General features: G+C 34.5%; 1 protein-coding gene across 7 annotated transcripts in view; it reads right to left on the bottom strand.

The window, feature by feature from the left end:
- Positions 1 to 15988, bottom strand: part of satb2 (SATB homeobox 2) — a 42064-nt gene that overhangs the window by 24959 nt on the left and 1117 nt on the right. Inside the window, exons 1-2 of one of the 7 annotated variants that reach the window (XM_046845193.1) lie at positions 9948 to 10559; positions 8590 to 9176 (exon numbers count right to left, since the gene is read on the bottom strand). The exons of 2 other annotated variants lie outside the window; for them this stretch is intronic. The gene's annotated coding sequence lies outside the window, so the exon portion shown is untranslated. Of the gene's footprint in view, positions 1 to 8589; positions 9200 to 9947; positions 10560 to 15988 lie in introns of those variants that run through there. 4 more of the 7 variants (XM_046845186.1, XM_046845189.1, XM_046845192.1 and 1 more) reach the window with 4 other exon arrangements.

Genomic DNA, 15988 nt, shown 5'->3' with positions numbered 1-15988 from the left:
ATTGTGTATTATTATTATATTACTATTATTATTATTATTATTATTATTTTTATTATTATTTATTTATTTTAGTATTAGTAGTAGTAGTAGTAGTAGTAGTAGTAGTAGTAGTAGTAGTAGTAGTAGATGAAGCCACTTAAACAGGTGCTGTGTCTAGTCCAGTTATTCATTACTACTAGACATTAAATTTCTAAATTCCTTCAGCATGCTATGTAACACAATTACATCCAATGTAGCCTTACTATAATAATCTAGATGAAGGAATCCTCATTTATTCAATTTTAGGAACTGATTTATTCTGGTCAGGGTCATGACTGATCTGGGGTCCAAGCCTAGGAACACTGGGTGGGTGTGTAAGGAATAACATCCAGGTGGTTCAGTTAAAAGCAGATAGTAGTGTCCTATAACCCACAGGACCTTTCCTTAGGAGCTTATCAGCAATCAACAAACAGACGGGCTATGCATCTCGTTCTGCACCAGTGTCTAAAGGGAATGTAAACTACATTCTGTGTGTCTATATGTCCTTCAGTGTTTGTTGTTTTGAAGTTGAATAAGTGTATGTATGTGTGTATGCATGTGTGTGATTATTGATGATAATGGTAAATGAAGGTTTATGATTTTCTACCATTCAACAAGAGAGTGATTTCCTTCATTTCTGGTGTTTGCTCTTTTTTCCTTCTATATTTTTATTTATAAATATTTCCTTTATATATCAATAATATACTTACAGATTACCAATTCTAGTGATTACATATTCATGCACACATGTGTGCTCCATTGGGCCAGCATCCAAAGCTCTTGTTTTTCAGCCAAACCTTTAATATTGGTAATGTCCATCAGGATGAATGCCAGGCAGGGCAGCTAAGCTGCCAAATGTGGAAGAATGAGTACCCACACACTACTAGCCAAGTGGAGGAGGAGCACAATTTACATTTCACTACCTTCACAGAGCAAAGGCTACGGTCAAATTTTGTCTCATATATAGGAAATTTTATTTGGGTGGAAATAGCACATTTCTAAGAAAGGTCCAAAATGACTCAAAAAGAAAGAAAATCATTTACAGAAATGTACTTTTGGAATATCATGTAAGTTAAAAAAAAAATGACCTGTACCACTGTTGACAAGCTTTGTGTTTTGCCAACATTTGCAAAGTTAATATATATATATATATATATATATATATATATATATATATATATATATATATATATATATATATATATATATATATATATATATATATATTACATTTTGCTCAGTGTTATTAACTTTCTTTCTGGTCTTATTTCCAGTAGTGAAAACTTTTCAACAAAAGAGGTACACCATTTATTCTTTGAAATAATGCAAATAACGGAAAGCCTATTTCTAATATTTAATTTATTTTAACATTAGATATGTATATGTATTTTACCACTAAAAAAAATATGTTTTAAAAGTATATTCAAAGTATCTTTCCTTTGCTTCTGGGCTTCAAATTTTTGTGTGCATTTTAGCATGTTGACTGCCTGCTCTGTTTGTGCACAAAGCCTAAACAAGAACAAAATCAGCGCGTGCAGAACAAGTAAAATTGGAGGACGATTACAAACTGGGAATAAATGTTCAAAATGAATAATAAATTAAAACCATTAACCTCAGAGTGATTAAAACTCCAACTAAGGCTGCAAAGCAAGGGGCTAAATTCATTGTGGTTTAATAAATGCAGGGAGAAAAAAGAGGAACACTGCACTTAAATGCTGTTTGAATGGAAATAACTTCTGAAAGACTGATGAGTTAAACAGTACTTTTACAGACTTGTCTCAAATAACACACACACACACACACACACATGCATATATATATATATATATATATATATATATATATATATATATATATATATATATATATATATATATATATATATTTTTTAAGATTTTAAAAAACTAAAAAAAGTGTAAAAAAAAAAACCCCACCAAAACAAAAGGAAACAAATGAAAACGTCTTAATCATAAGGATGACTCAAACCAACTGAGGTAAAAATTGCGCTGTGAACTGTCTAGCTGGATCACTGTACACCTTAAAACAGTACCATAGTTGTAAATTCTACCATGGAGATTATACTCTACACCAGTCAGTGAGAAGACATTCTCTTAATAACTGCAATTTGCTCTTTTGGAACCTCTTAAAGAGCCACTCATCGTACCAAAATCTGTCACTCACATGAGCAAGACAAAACCGGCCTAGTGTTATAGGAAAAGTTTTCACTAACTCTAAGAAAAGTCATAGATCTGTTCTACATAAACAGTGTGACTGTGACTGTTTGCCTTCCTACATATTAGACAACAGATCACACAAAGACCATATAAACTGTAATAAACACTTAACAAAACTAAGCTGTGAATCTTTAACAGGCTTTAGCAAATCTGTCAGAGGAAAATCAAAAAAGCAATGTTGTGCATGACAAGACGTAATGGGTGAGAAGAATCAGTACATCATGCATCAGATGTTTTATGGAAGATTTATTTTGATGAAAAGTTCCCTACTGAATATTTTATATATCTCATTTTTTCTTGTATTTTCACATCTTTCTTATCATCATATCACCCAAGACATCTCAGATCCCCCTGCCTATTGCCCTCCTTGGTGTCTCTTTGTCTTTCATCTACTTTACAGTTGATTTGAGATGCTGATCCCGTTGATTTTTCTGTACGTTGGAGAACATCACGGGTCCTGACCTGCCTGAGTCTAATGACGCTACCACTGATCACAATCAAGAAATGGTCTGCATCTCACTTTCCATCTGTGTGCCTATTTCTCTTTCTCTGTCTCCTTCTATCATGCTCTACTTGTCCTCCTACCCCCTCTTCTTGAGCTACAAATATTTGACAAAGGAGATAAAGTTGGATCCAAAATTATACTAGAGAATTCACTCCAGTTGAAAGGTTTTTTTTACTGTTCTTTGCCATAATGCTTTCTCATCTTGGTATCATAAAAATTCTTTAAAATATTATAATCATAGCCATGGCAAAGAAATCAGATTGGGTAAGGCCAAATTCAACTGGCTGTAGAAAATTAAAATCATATGGTTTTGATGTAAGTAAAAAATATTTACAAATGTGTGTGTTGTTCTGTGTATGAAATATTTTTTATTTAAATTGCACATCAGTGGGAAAAAATATATGGGAACACTGCAGCTGTTATCGATGCAATACATTGATGCAGTCCATTTATTGCCCATGCTAAAAGCACATATCTTTCTGATATCAGCACAATATATTAGGCATCACTGCAATAATGTTGATTATTGAATGCATATGTAGTAGTTTTCAAGATCCCCTTAACAAGATCAAACCAGGTGTGCGAAAGGTGAAAGATTAAATCAATGCCGCCTGTTTAAACACATCAAATCACACTAATTTACAGTATAAATATCCACTTATTATAAACAGGGACTCGATCCAAGCTACAAGCGTCTGGAATGTTTAATAAATGGAACAGAGCTCATGTCTTAAGAGACCATGATTTCCATGAACTTCAGCAACCATACCACAGAGGATGGTTTACTTCACCACTCACTCTCTTTTTACACCTCCTTCCCATTCAAGTTTATCCAGTTTCTCTTTCAATCCTCTGCCAAAAAAATAGAGAGGGAGAGAGAGAGAAAGAGAGAGAGAGAAACGGACTTTCTGACATTGAATTCCCAACTCAACTTCTTAACACTATAAAACCGAACAGGTGATGTGAGAGTTTTGATAAACCCTTCTTTGCTCTGGTTCCTAAAATAGACTAATAAATTAAGTTTGTGCAGGATTGTTCGTGTTGGATTATTAGCCTGCATCTGCGTGGTGACAATGTGCAAAGGTTTTAACCTCACTGGACAGAGAATAGCTGTGTGATAGTCATTTATTGCAGGGTTAATAAAATATGGGCCCAGTAGGAGTGCTGATAAAGGTTGACTGGAGGGTCAGAGGGTCTATGAAGGCCCCTGCAGAGTCATTTCTGTACAGGTGTGTGTTTGGAAGGAGGGGAAAGAAAGATAACAACTTATCAGCTATGCATTTAATAGCAGATCACAACGTAAGCAGCGGAGATGATTGAACAGGATTTATGCAAAACAAGGCAGGCAATATGGAGACAAAAACTAATAGAAAACAGAGCAATATTTGTGTGCATAACACTGCAAGAGGGGTCAGAAATAGGGATCATGCATATTAAAAAAAAAAATTACTAATATTTGCTTCCTGTCTTTATGAGAATGAGAATTAAAACAATCAGGTTAGAAAAGAACGGAAGGAAAAACTTGCCGTAAATGTGTGATGATGTGAGGAAACTGAATCGGCAGGCTGAGCAATGGAGGGAATGAAACACATCTCATTTGGTAGTAAAAGACAAAGTGTTGGAGGTAGGACTTAATTACGCTCCCCCATCAATTGCAAGCGTGTGTACACACACAGGCAAATATAGGCAAAAACATATGTGACACCCACACACCCACACACCCACACACCTATACACTAACCACAGAACAGGCTAGCTGCTTTGACACTTCCAAGGACCACACACTGACACACACAGCAGTAAGTCTCACAGTTGTCACATATGGTAGACAAGCTAGACAAGTACATGGAGCAGGGCTGGTAAATACTCACACTCAGATATTTTCCCCTACAACACAGAACGCAGTAATGCTGCATTAATACTGGGGCTCTGGCTGAATATTGAGGATATATAAACAATAGCTGGCCAGCAAACAACCACAGCAAAATCCGGGATTAAGGGTAGTACTGAAATGAGTATTAACCTGTTTATATTTAACACCGGTTTACCTTCAAGGCTGGAAAAAATAAACTTTATATTTATTTGTCTGTCTTAATGAGACCTGATGAAAGATGTTTGAGAATGAAGCATGAGTTAGCAGAATGATGTTATTATAAAATAAGCATGAAAACTTTTTTATTTTTATTTTTTTTTTTACAGAAAGAAACATGCAAAAAAGGTTAAATGAAAAAAAAAAGAAGAGATTTTCTAGTTCAGGTGTGAAAAGTGAGAAAAAAGTGCAATAAGTGAATAGCTTTGCAGAAAAATTAACAGTGGTCGTCTTGAAATACAAATCGATATGCAATAGTAGGACTCTACCTGAGTAACAATCGCCTTCTTACTGGACACATATCACTATATCAAATAGACTTTACATAGGTGTCTTGTTCTAATTGAATTTTTCTTTCTTTCTAACAACCAGAATGATATCTAAGGTGACTCACACACACACACACACACACACACACACACACAAAAAGAGAGAGATAGCAAATGATCAACACTGGTGTGTTAAATAAATGACAATATATTGCGTAAAATACGCACTATTTTGACGCATTAGTTCAGAAGACATACTTCATATATAGTGTCTGAAATAACACAAGAAGCTGTGCACGAGCTGTTCACGAACTCCTGAGACGTTGGAAAGGAAAAAAGGGAAGTTAGAGATCGAGGGGCATGGGTTATACGAATGAATCTTGGGCGCACCAGAGCCACTTCCAAAAAGGACAAGGTTAAAAATCCTTAACGCCACAGCTGCTTCAGGGCAACTCTATCCCAAACATCCCTGTCTTCCACAAGCATGGGAAAAGCATAAGTGCCTCCTAACATATAATTCATATTCCATAAACACTGATTGTATACATAAAGCGAGGGGCTGAATGGAGAGGCGAAATTCACATGCAATCCGATCCCAAATCCTGCACACTGCCCATATGCTTTTGCTTTCTTCATCTGCGTGTTTACTCCAGAGTTTGGGGCACTAATAAGAGTCAAACTTGTCTATTGCGTTTCGGTTCCATTCCTTTTCGACTCTGGAGGGAGAGATCGTGTTTGCATAGAGTTCCCTTGTATTTTGTTTTGCTTCTCGATTATTTCGTTTATCTCGTCTTCCGACTTCAGAAGAAAGTGATCTTTCAAATGGAGTTTTGCGTCCCTGTGGATGGTTTTGCGTTAAATAGCACGATGTCAGTAAATCATCATGGTGCTGATTTAAGCTATAAATGTTTGTCTTTTTCATCTATTATAAATTAAATAGTCAAGTACGGTTACTGCTGCTTATTTATTAAATGTATTTTTTTTAAGTCTTAAAGAATTGACCGTTAATATGATTAATAAAAAATATTTTATTTTCATACCATAAAACTGACCATTTATTTTATACGTGTTAAATTTGTGCTTGTAAGGAATTATCCGAGTGAAAAAAACAAACAAACAAACTGAGTTCAGTAATATATTATGGTTTAAAACACTCTACTGGCTTCCAAAATCCATTACAAACTGTGCCTATAATAAGTTTTGGAATGTGAAGAAAACACGCCAAACTTGACAATAAACGATGATTCAGTGTAAAAAAAGAAAAACAGAAATAAAATGAAATGGTGATTATTGTGTTCTACAGTTTTATAGTGCAAATGAAGCGGATCAAAATGTGCAAGTGAAAAAAAAGCCAATTAATTAAAATATTGGAGAAAATACAAAGCCGTATAAAATTCATTTATCCCTTTTCAAACGTCTGTTTGACTAATACACGTATGAGTAAAATATTCACACACACACACACACACACACACACACACACACACACACACACACACACACACAGAGGTTAGTTTGGATGGTAAGGAGTTTGGCTGTGCGCGGTGCGGTTATTGTCTACGGGGCAGAAGGTCAGTGGAAACAAGAAAAGCGAACATCTAACCATCTTCCATTTCTGATGTATATGTTTCTAGTGGTCACACGGACGGTGAAAATATAAACAGAACCTTTACAATTTTTAGATTCTTAAAGTTAATATTGTGAAAAAAGTGGAAAACTAACACACACCACCCGGCGTCTCTAAAGCGCGACTTGCTGTCGAGTTGAACTTATTATAGTTAGTTAGATGTGTGCAGATGTTAGATGTGTGCAGCTGTTACAACCTGCAGCTCATCTGCTTTCTAATGAGAACTAGAAAAAGACTTTAGGACCCCACAAACTCATACACCAGTCTGTTACACAGTTTTCCAAGTGTTAATTCAAATCAGCTTCAAACTAAATTAAACCTCTGCTGTTTACGAAACAGACGAAATATCAGATGACAATAAACGTACATGGTTATGATTATTATTATTGTTATTATTATCATTATTATTACTATTATTGTTATTATTATTATTATTATTAGTAGTAGTAGTAGTAGTAATAGTAGTGGCTGTAGTGGTGTATTTACAAAGAGGCTATTTTTATATAGTAAGAATATATGAGGAGGTTGATGATGATTATAATTTTATTATTATTATAATTAGAACTACTACAACTAGTAGTAGTTGTTGTATATTTACAAAGTGGGTATTTTCAAACAGTAAGAATGATGATGATGATGGTTATTTTTATTATTATTATTATTTTTATTATTATTATTATTATTATTATTGTTTTAAATCATAGTAGTAGTAGTATTAGTACTAAAAGTAAAATAGTGCTACTGAAAGACTTAAAACTTCATTATTAATTAATTAATTATTTATTATTATTATTATTATTATTATTATTATTATTATTATTAACATTAGTACTATTATATAAAATAAAAGTAGTGCTGTTGAAAGACTGCTCAAAACCTCTTCATAAAAAATAAAAAATAAAAATTATTATTAATATTATTATTATTACTTTATTATTATTATTAGTAGTAGTAGTACAAGTAGTAGTATTTATATAGCTTTATAATTACTTGTAAAACGTTTATATATATATATATATATATATATATATATATATATATATATATATATATATATATATATATATAAACTTTTTTTTTTATAAAAGTATTTATCATACAGTCTACATTTGCTTTCTTTTTTCCTATTCTTTAGAAAATAACCTGACCTGAAATGTTGCAGATTCCAACTTATAAATATATTAGTAATGTTTAGATTGATATATATGTATACATGCATCTAAATATTATTAATATATTGAAAAAGTGATATAACATTATTATATTATATAACTATTTTAATCTATTATTAATATTTAGATATTTATTTGTGGTGTTTTGTTCTGTCATAATCCCTCATTCGTTTGAGTGATAGAACAAGACTGGGAAATAAAAAAGTATGACTTGAACCAGACGTCAGCTTTTACATTACAAGTTTAGACTCGATTTAATATTTTAGGTTAACAGATGCTGAAGGATTATATAACAGGAATTCTTAGTATCCGTGTTATGTGTTAATGTTCACTAATATTAGAAGATTAACACCAGCAGCTGTCTCGAGTCCAAAGGTGCTATAAAGTTGCCTACAGGCTGCTGTTATACTAAATCTGTTCTTATGCTCATCGTTTTTGGGTAAACATGTTGCACAGTATGACTACAGTGAGCATGCGATCAATAGCTGTGGAAATACACCAGATTGTGTATGGACTTCATGATAAATGCTAATAAATTGTAGGATGTAACACTTTGGGCAATGTGGATGTTTGAAAGCAGAGAAAGAGATAGATAGAGAAAGAGGGAGAAAGAGGGAGAAAGGCACGTGGCTGGGTGAAATGGAGAAAAGCGGAGGAGTATGGAGATGAACTTACTGCTCACGGCGTGTTGGTATCGGGGCTGGCCGTTGAGAGGGCTCTGTCCATTGAGTAAAAGTAGTGAATCCAGGGCTGGGCTTCTTGCTGCTCCGTGGGTTGCTGGAATCGGCAGGACTGAGACTATCGGCGGGGGGAAATCGGTTCAGTTACAGTGGCGATTTGACACTTCGCCTGTGTGTGAACGCGGTACTGGAAGCCAGAGTCTAAAGCGGGGAGGCGTTAGGGATGAGAGAGAGAGAGAGAGAGAGAGAGAGAGAGAGAGAGAGAGAGAGAGAGAGAGAGAGAGAGAGAGAGAGATAGTAAGACAGACAGACAGACAGACAGAGACGAAGATCCGTCCAGCAAAGCGACCCAAGTTCCGCGTAAAGGAAGTGCGCTTTTTTTTTCTCCGCCGCCGAGCGCAGCGCAAAACCCGAGTCCGAGTCCTTGTAGTGTGCGGGAGCGCGGAAGGAAAGAAAGAAGACAAGGACCTGCGGCTGTCGATCACAACAGAAGGCTCTTCTTCGACGTGAAAGATCGAGGTCGGCCGTGTGTGAGTGTGTAGTGTGTCACTTTCAATCTCTCCCGTGCCAGCGGCGCGCTGACTGACAGAGAAAGAGAGAGAGAGAGAGAGAGAGAGAGAGAGAGAGAGAGGAGAGAGAGAGAGGGGGGTAAAGAAGGAGGGAGGTGGGGCGGTAGAGTTTATTAATCCCATCCATGCGTTCCTGCCAATAAAGCTCCACAGAGTTAAAGCGTGATCGTGTTATTTGCTCTTTTTTCCCCCTCTTTCGTGTTCACACAAAAAAATCTAGACCCGGGACACTTTCACTATTTGAGATGTTTCTGGTTATTGAATGCAAACACGAAGCTGCATAGAAAAAGCTAACATATAACCCAGGACCTCGCTAATCAGGGTCTAGTAATACTTTTCCCCTGCAGGTTAAGGAGTAATTGATTTTATGCAATCTGCTGTTAATGTGACTTCAATCCGAGGATGAATGACTGCACGTGTTGCGCTCTGTCACCTTGTGTTCACATCACAGTTAATACAAAACCATAATACCCGTCATTTCTTTCCTCAAGACTACCGTGATAATAATAACAAACACAAATCCAGTGTGCATATGGAGAAAGAAATATTGCGTGCACATTTCTTTGTCATGCTATAACAATTTGGCATTCAGTAAGAAAGTACAATACATGTGGCTTCAGTGTCATAAAGAAAAATCTAAAGAACTCGATCACTAATAATCAGTGATATATTTCCTATAGCTTCCCACCCAATGCGTTTACAGCTCAAAGCATGACATTAATGCTCCTCTGATCATTATGCAAAGAAGAAAAAAGTCCACCAGACTCATGCAAAGCAACCTTACCTTCTTCAAAAAGTGACTCCAGATGCGCATTTCACAGAGCTACACAACTGTGCGCGTGCTGAGAGGTGAAACACGCGGACTGTGATGCGTCTGATTCTCCAGCATCCATCCCACACTATTGGCTATCCGATAATCACAGGGTGTTATAAGGCGATGAAAATACGTCCACTCTATGTAGACTTCAAAGTATTAAACAGCACAGAGTGGTAGTGAAGGTATTTGTGCTGACACTGTGAATGGCAGGATCAGACTCTGCTCACTGCTCTTCAGCTCTTCAGGTATCTCTCAGTGTTCCTGGTGGAGGATTTGCACGAATGAGCGACGCTGTGAGTGTGTGCCCGAGACTGGATCTACACGAGTGATTTATTTGCATGAGAAAAAAATGTCTTGCTTATCTTTTTAGGTTCCGAATAACAGCTAACGAGATGTTCCTGGAGATCCGGCAGTTTTTAGAGCAAACTCACAAACACCTCATTAACGACAAAATCCTATTAATGCCCCAGATTTACTGGCGTGTGTGTAAATTAGCAGCGTAAATGTGCTCTGTTCAGTATGTGAAACGTGAGAATAAACCCTGAATAGGAGACACCATTCGAGCTTAGGCATGCTGCCAATGCCCGTAGATTGTTCCGTCAAAAAAAGAATTTTTTTGTTCATTCCAGTTAAAGTGTTAATAAGCATGCATATGCATTAGAACCGGATAACCACCAATAACCTGAAGGATTAAAATAATTTATTATATTGCTCCTACAACAACAACTACAACAACAACAACAACAACAACAACGACAATAATAATAATAATAATAATAATAATAATAATAATAATAATAATAATAATAATAATAATAATAATAATAATAATAATAATAATAATAATAGATTTTTCTGGAAGTAGTAATTACTGATCACAATTAATTAATTAATGCATTATATACATTTCCTTATCGCATAAACGACATTCTTATAGACATTTCTAGACTGTTTCGTTTGTAGTAATATTTTGGAAACCCCAGGCTATGTTTTATAATCAGTTGCGACTGCCAACCTATGCATTAATGCCATTATGGCATTTTGTCCATGTCCTATTTTGTTATTTTAAAGTTTAATATTTTAACAAACAATAATAAAGTAATACTAATGGATCACTATCAGAGAAAGAGCATACAAAAGACAATTATTTATGTTAAGAACGAAAACAGATATACAATTTTCCCTGAGATTCGTACTATGATAAGGGTGTTTTTTTTCCCCCACTGATTTACGCAGGATTCATATAACAATAATAAAATATGATTTTATTTTGCACTCTGGACACCTTACAGTGATCGAGTTTTCAAGTGTTTTACACATTAATTAAAGGGTAGCAAATAAATGTAGGAGGACAAAGTACAAGTATGTGATATTCCTTATTATTATTATTATTATTATTATTATTATTTTTATTAATATTATTATTATTATTATTATTATTATTATTATCGTTAGTAGTAATATTATTATTATTAGTAGTAATATTAGTAGTATTAGTAATAATTTGTTGTTGTTTAATTACACAACAATTATACAATGATTATGTGTTGGTTAAAATATAGCTCTGTCTAAATACCAACAACTGAATTATGTGACTATTGAAATGGGCCCAAGCAGAATAAAACAGCTGGAAGACACTGATATGCTCGGCCACATCTGGTTTTCCGTTTTCGTCGCGTTTTTTGACGCTTGTTTTTTTTTTTTTTTTTTTTTTAATGCGTCATATATACATACATACATACATACATACATACATACATACATACATACATACATACATATGATTGTATACAAATCTTCGTGAAGATTTCAATAAAATACAATATTTGAGTGCATAATTTCTGTATGGAACAAACCAGTATTTAATTACAAATCATAAAGGATTTCTGAGTTGACAAACCCTAAGAGTGCTGACATTCCTTTCTTTACTTGTGTCTGGTATAGTTGAACTGAGGAAACTCCTGTATTAAGCATTAAAATAGACCGATTAAAAAAAAAGAAAAAAAAAAGAATATTATTTATTCTTGATTTCAACACCAAAGATTTTTTATTATCTGTATATTTTGACTCTCCATGGTTTATAGCAAAGGTATCAGTTACTCTGATCCGCATTATGACATAAAGCAGGACTTAAATATTAATAATGAGTGATTATTATAAAATGGTGCTAAGTTTGCTGTGTGTGTGTTAGAGGAGTATAAAGACAGATCGCTGTGTGGCAAAAGATCTAAATTTTTAGTTGTCGTGTAATGAATCTCGTTTGTAATTCATTATTGTTAGATGCTCTTTGTGTCAGTTTAGGGGTTAGTGAAATTCAATATATTGAAACAGAAAAGTACATACTTAGATTAAATCATGCCCCTCTGCAGAAACCTCTGGGGAAGAGCTCTACCCAAAAAAAAAAAAAAAAATCCAGAAACGCATTCCAAATAGAGCTCTGTCAAAAAAAGAGGAATCCACAACTCTTTCGAAAACCATAGGGCCCTCGAGGAATCTTTGAATGGCTCTTATTTAAGAATGTAATGTTATAAAAAAAAAAACAAGCAACTGAGTGCGATTGTAGTAACCACATCTACAATAACAATAATATTATTATAATTATAACAATAGAAATAATATTAATATAATTTGAAGAAGAAGAAGAAAAACGTTTAAATGGGAATTTTATTCAAAACTTCAGAACACGCCACATCACCTGCTGCCTTCTGCCACATCACCTGTAATGTCATGTTTTTTGATCACATGATCAATGGAATCTCAAATCTCTTATGCACGACGAAAGACTCAGTTCCTCAAGATCATGTAAAGATAAATGCAACTTATTTTCCTTGTGAGATGTAATATGGGGGTTGACCATATGATTACTATATTGAGCCTGGAAAGTGTGTAAGGGTGTATTATAATGCACCACAGGGCAGGGGCTTGTAGAAGAACATGACGGTGGTCTCGTCACATCTGTCTCAAAACAACTGGGAATGAGCAATCGGTTCACGTCATGCGTATTTAAGGCCAATAATCATACTTAAAAATGTCAAACGACTTAAAAAAATAAAAATAAACTGCAGCATGCAATATTATACCTTCCCAGTAAACAATCTGAAGTATTAAGTACATAATCTGAGTCCCAGTTTGAAGCTTACTGCAGTGTCGACTTGCGTAATGGCCTATAAGAAAACACACCAAGCAAGATGCGCTCATTCAGAGCAAACTATAATGATTCATAACGTGCCATTAACTGTTCCATTGTATAACATTTAAGCTATGGATATTTATACAATCACATAATGACGTTATCATATGTCAAATATCACAACTGTTTAAAAATACGCGAAAGAATCAAGGTAAGGACAAGAGGATTGTCGGGAAATAGCACAACCTAGTGGTTGACTCACTGTGTGCGTGTGTGTGATTGTGTGAGTCAACCACTTTTTCCTGTGTGTGTGTGTGTGTGTGTGTGTGTGTGTGTGTGTGTGTGTGTGTGTGTGTGTGTGTGTGTGTACACATACAGGGAAAAGTTTTGAATGACATTTTAGCTGCTCATTTTGATTTGATCCACCCAATTCTCTTTTTTATTATTTTCTTCATAACCTTTGTGTATCGATTACAAATATAGGCAACCTCCTGAAAACTTTGAATCTCTGAAGCATGGAAAATTATTTTTGGCCTGGCAAAAAATATTTGACAAATATATACACACATATATGTTTCTGATTCTAAGCAAACGAAAATCAGTTTAGCCGTGTAACAATTAATTGGTAAACTAAAGGCAAGTTCATACAAAACAAGGGAAACGAATTAAATGATTAAATAGTTGTTTGGAAAAAAAGGGAAAACAGCTCTAATAATAATAATAATAATAATAATAATAATAATAATAATAATAATAATACGAGGGAGGAAGAAAAACAAGAATAACAAAAAGACGTATTTTATTGAAAAAATACTAATGAGAGCATTTCATTATTTTCTAGTGAACAAATAGAGAAGAAGGGGAGTTAAAATGTGGGTATTTTCTCAGGGTTAACAGGGGGAATGGAGGTGTTCCAGAGTCGTGCTTTTTCTCAGTGTTAATTAACGCCGAAAGCGATTAACGACAGCGGCGGCACTTCAGCTCACAGCCTTCACACAGAAATAAAGCGCTTTATAGGTGGACACAGAAGACCTGATTAATATCTAACAAAAATAATAAGTCAATCTTTAATCCAATTCTGTATGTATATCACCGCTTTTTATCCTTTCTTAATACCCGACTGTACACACAACGAATTCGCCATGATGTTTATTTGTTTCATATATGCACGTTAATGTCTTATTAAAGAATGCTTCAAAATTTCTTCTTTATGTATTTTTCTGTCTTAATGTAATAATTAAAGTCACACAAGGCCCATAGCTGAAATATTTAGAATTAAAGCTGGGTTTATTCATGTGTCGTGTCTGATCCTGTCTTGTCTTAATTATGGGACATAATAACCGTCTAAAATGATCGTTTCCCAAATAATGTGTTTGCGCACTAGTTAGGGTCCATTTCTGTTTTTAATGAAACTCTAATAGGAGAGGCGGCGGTGCAGGACCCCCAACCTCAACAAATTACCTCCATTCAGAGGTCACGACTCTCACAATCCAAACACTTTCGACTCACTAATCGGTCCACCCCGAACCGTAGAGTGTATTAACGACTATAATATAATATAATATAATATAATATAATATAATATAATATAATATAATATAATATAATATAATATAATATAATATAATAGATCATTTATTGTTCACACTATTATTATTATTATTATTACTAAAATCGTTTTGATTATTTTATTCAGTATGAAACCTTATATTTATATATCAACCTTACATATAAGCTTTACTATAAAATACTATTATTCTGCATTTCTATTCATACACTGGTGTTTGATTATATATTTGAGCGAATTCCGTTATAATCCATCATTTAATGCCATTTTACTAATTAAGGTATGAATTACATTACGTCTTAATACTAGAACATTTATGTATATTATAAATATTTTATTTGGACAATTCAATCATTCCATGAAGATCCAATAAACAAATTTCCACTGAATTAAGAAATAAATTGAATTAGAGATTTGGTTCAGCTTCCCAGACTCGTCCAGCCTAACTAACATGAAGTAAGTGTGAATTTCTCACGCTTTTTCCATTAAAGAGCATAAAAAAGTCTTAGAATAAAGTGAGTGTTAAAAGCCCACTGCACTTTCCTGCTCTCCAAGTGACTTTGAGCTGAAATGAAATCCGTTTGAGTTAAACGCGACGACCAGAGAGGCTCAGAGCTCCTGCTCTCTGCACTGTGTCATCGGCTACAAGTGTTTGACAGCTGAAATTATCTGTAAATACTTCATTAGAGTACGTATGAGTTAGCCCTTGTACCTTCTGCCATACACCTCTGCTAGGATTTTGCAAACAAGAACAGACTAGAAAGAAAAGTGGCTGGTGTTTGGAGAACGATTCAGGAGACTGGAGCAGACCGACAGAGTTCCTGTTAGAATGATTCCATAATTCATTTAATAAATTATTATAGTTAGTGAAGAAGGGATCCGAAGGGACTGGTTAATATGGGTTTAATGTGAATGGTTTCGGATTCATTTGCAAACATGTATATATTCTTATTAATTTTTTTATAATGGGAGTAAAACACTGTGAAATAACGCGGACGAGTGGAATTATGTTTCTGTATTGTACACGGTAACACACTCTATTGTGGATTCTGGGCAACACAACCAGAGTCTAGAACAGACTAGGGTTAAATATATAGATTATTCAGAGCATTTCGCACATTTACACCCCTGTTCCCCCCCAAGAAGCAAATGTCAGAATAAGTTCCTTGTCTCTGCCTGGCTATACACAGCCTATATGCCAAATACAATTTAAAATGTGTCAAGCTTTCACACACACACACACACACACACACACACACACACACACACACACACACACACACACACACATTAACAAAACTGTATTGGAAT

The sequence above is a fragment of the Silurus meridionalis genome, chromosome 3 (genome assembly GCF_014805685.1).
Source record: "Silurus meridionalis isolate SWU-2019-XX chromosome 3, ASM1480568v1, whole genome shotgun sequence".
NCBI classification, from domain to species: Eukaryota; Metazoa; Chordata; class Actinopteri; order Siluriformes; family Siluridae; genus Silurus; species Silurus meridionalis.
The sequence above is the reverse complement of the archived record's forward strand: the minus strand, read 5'-3'. Positions and strand labels throughout refer to the sequence as shown.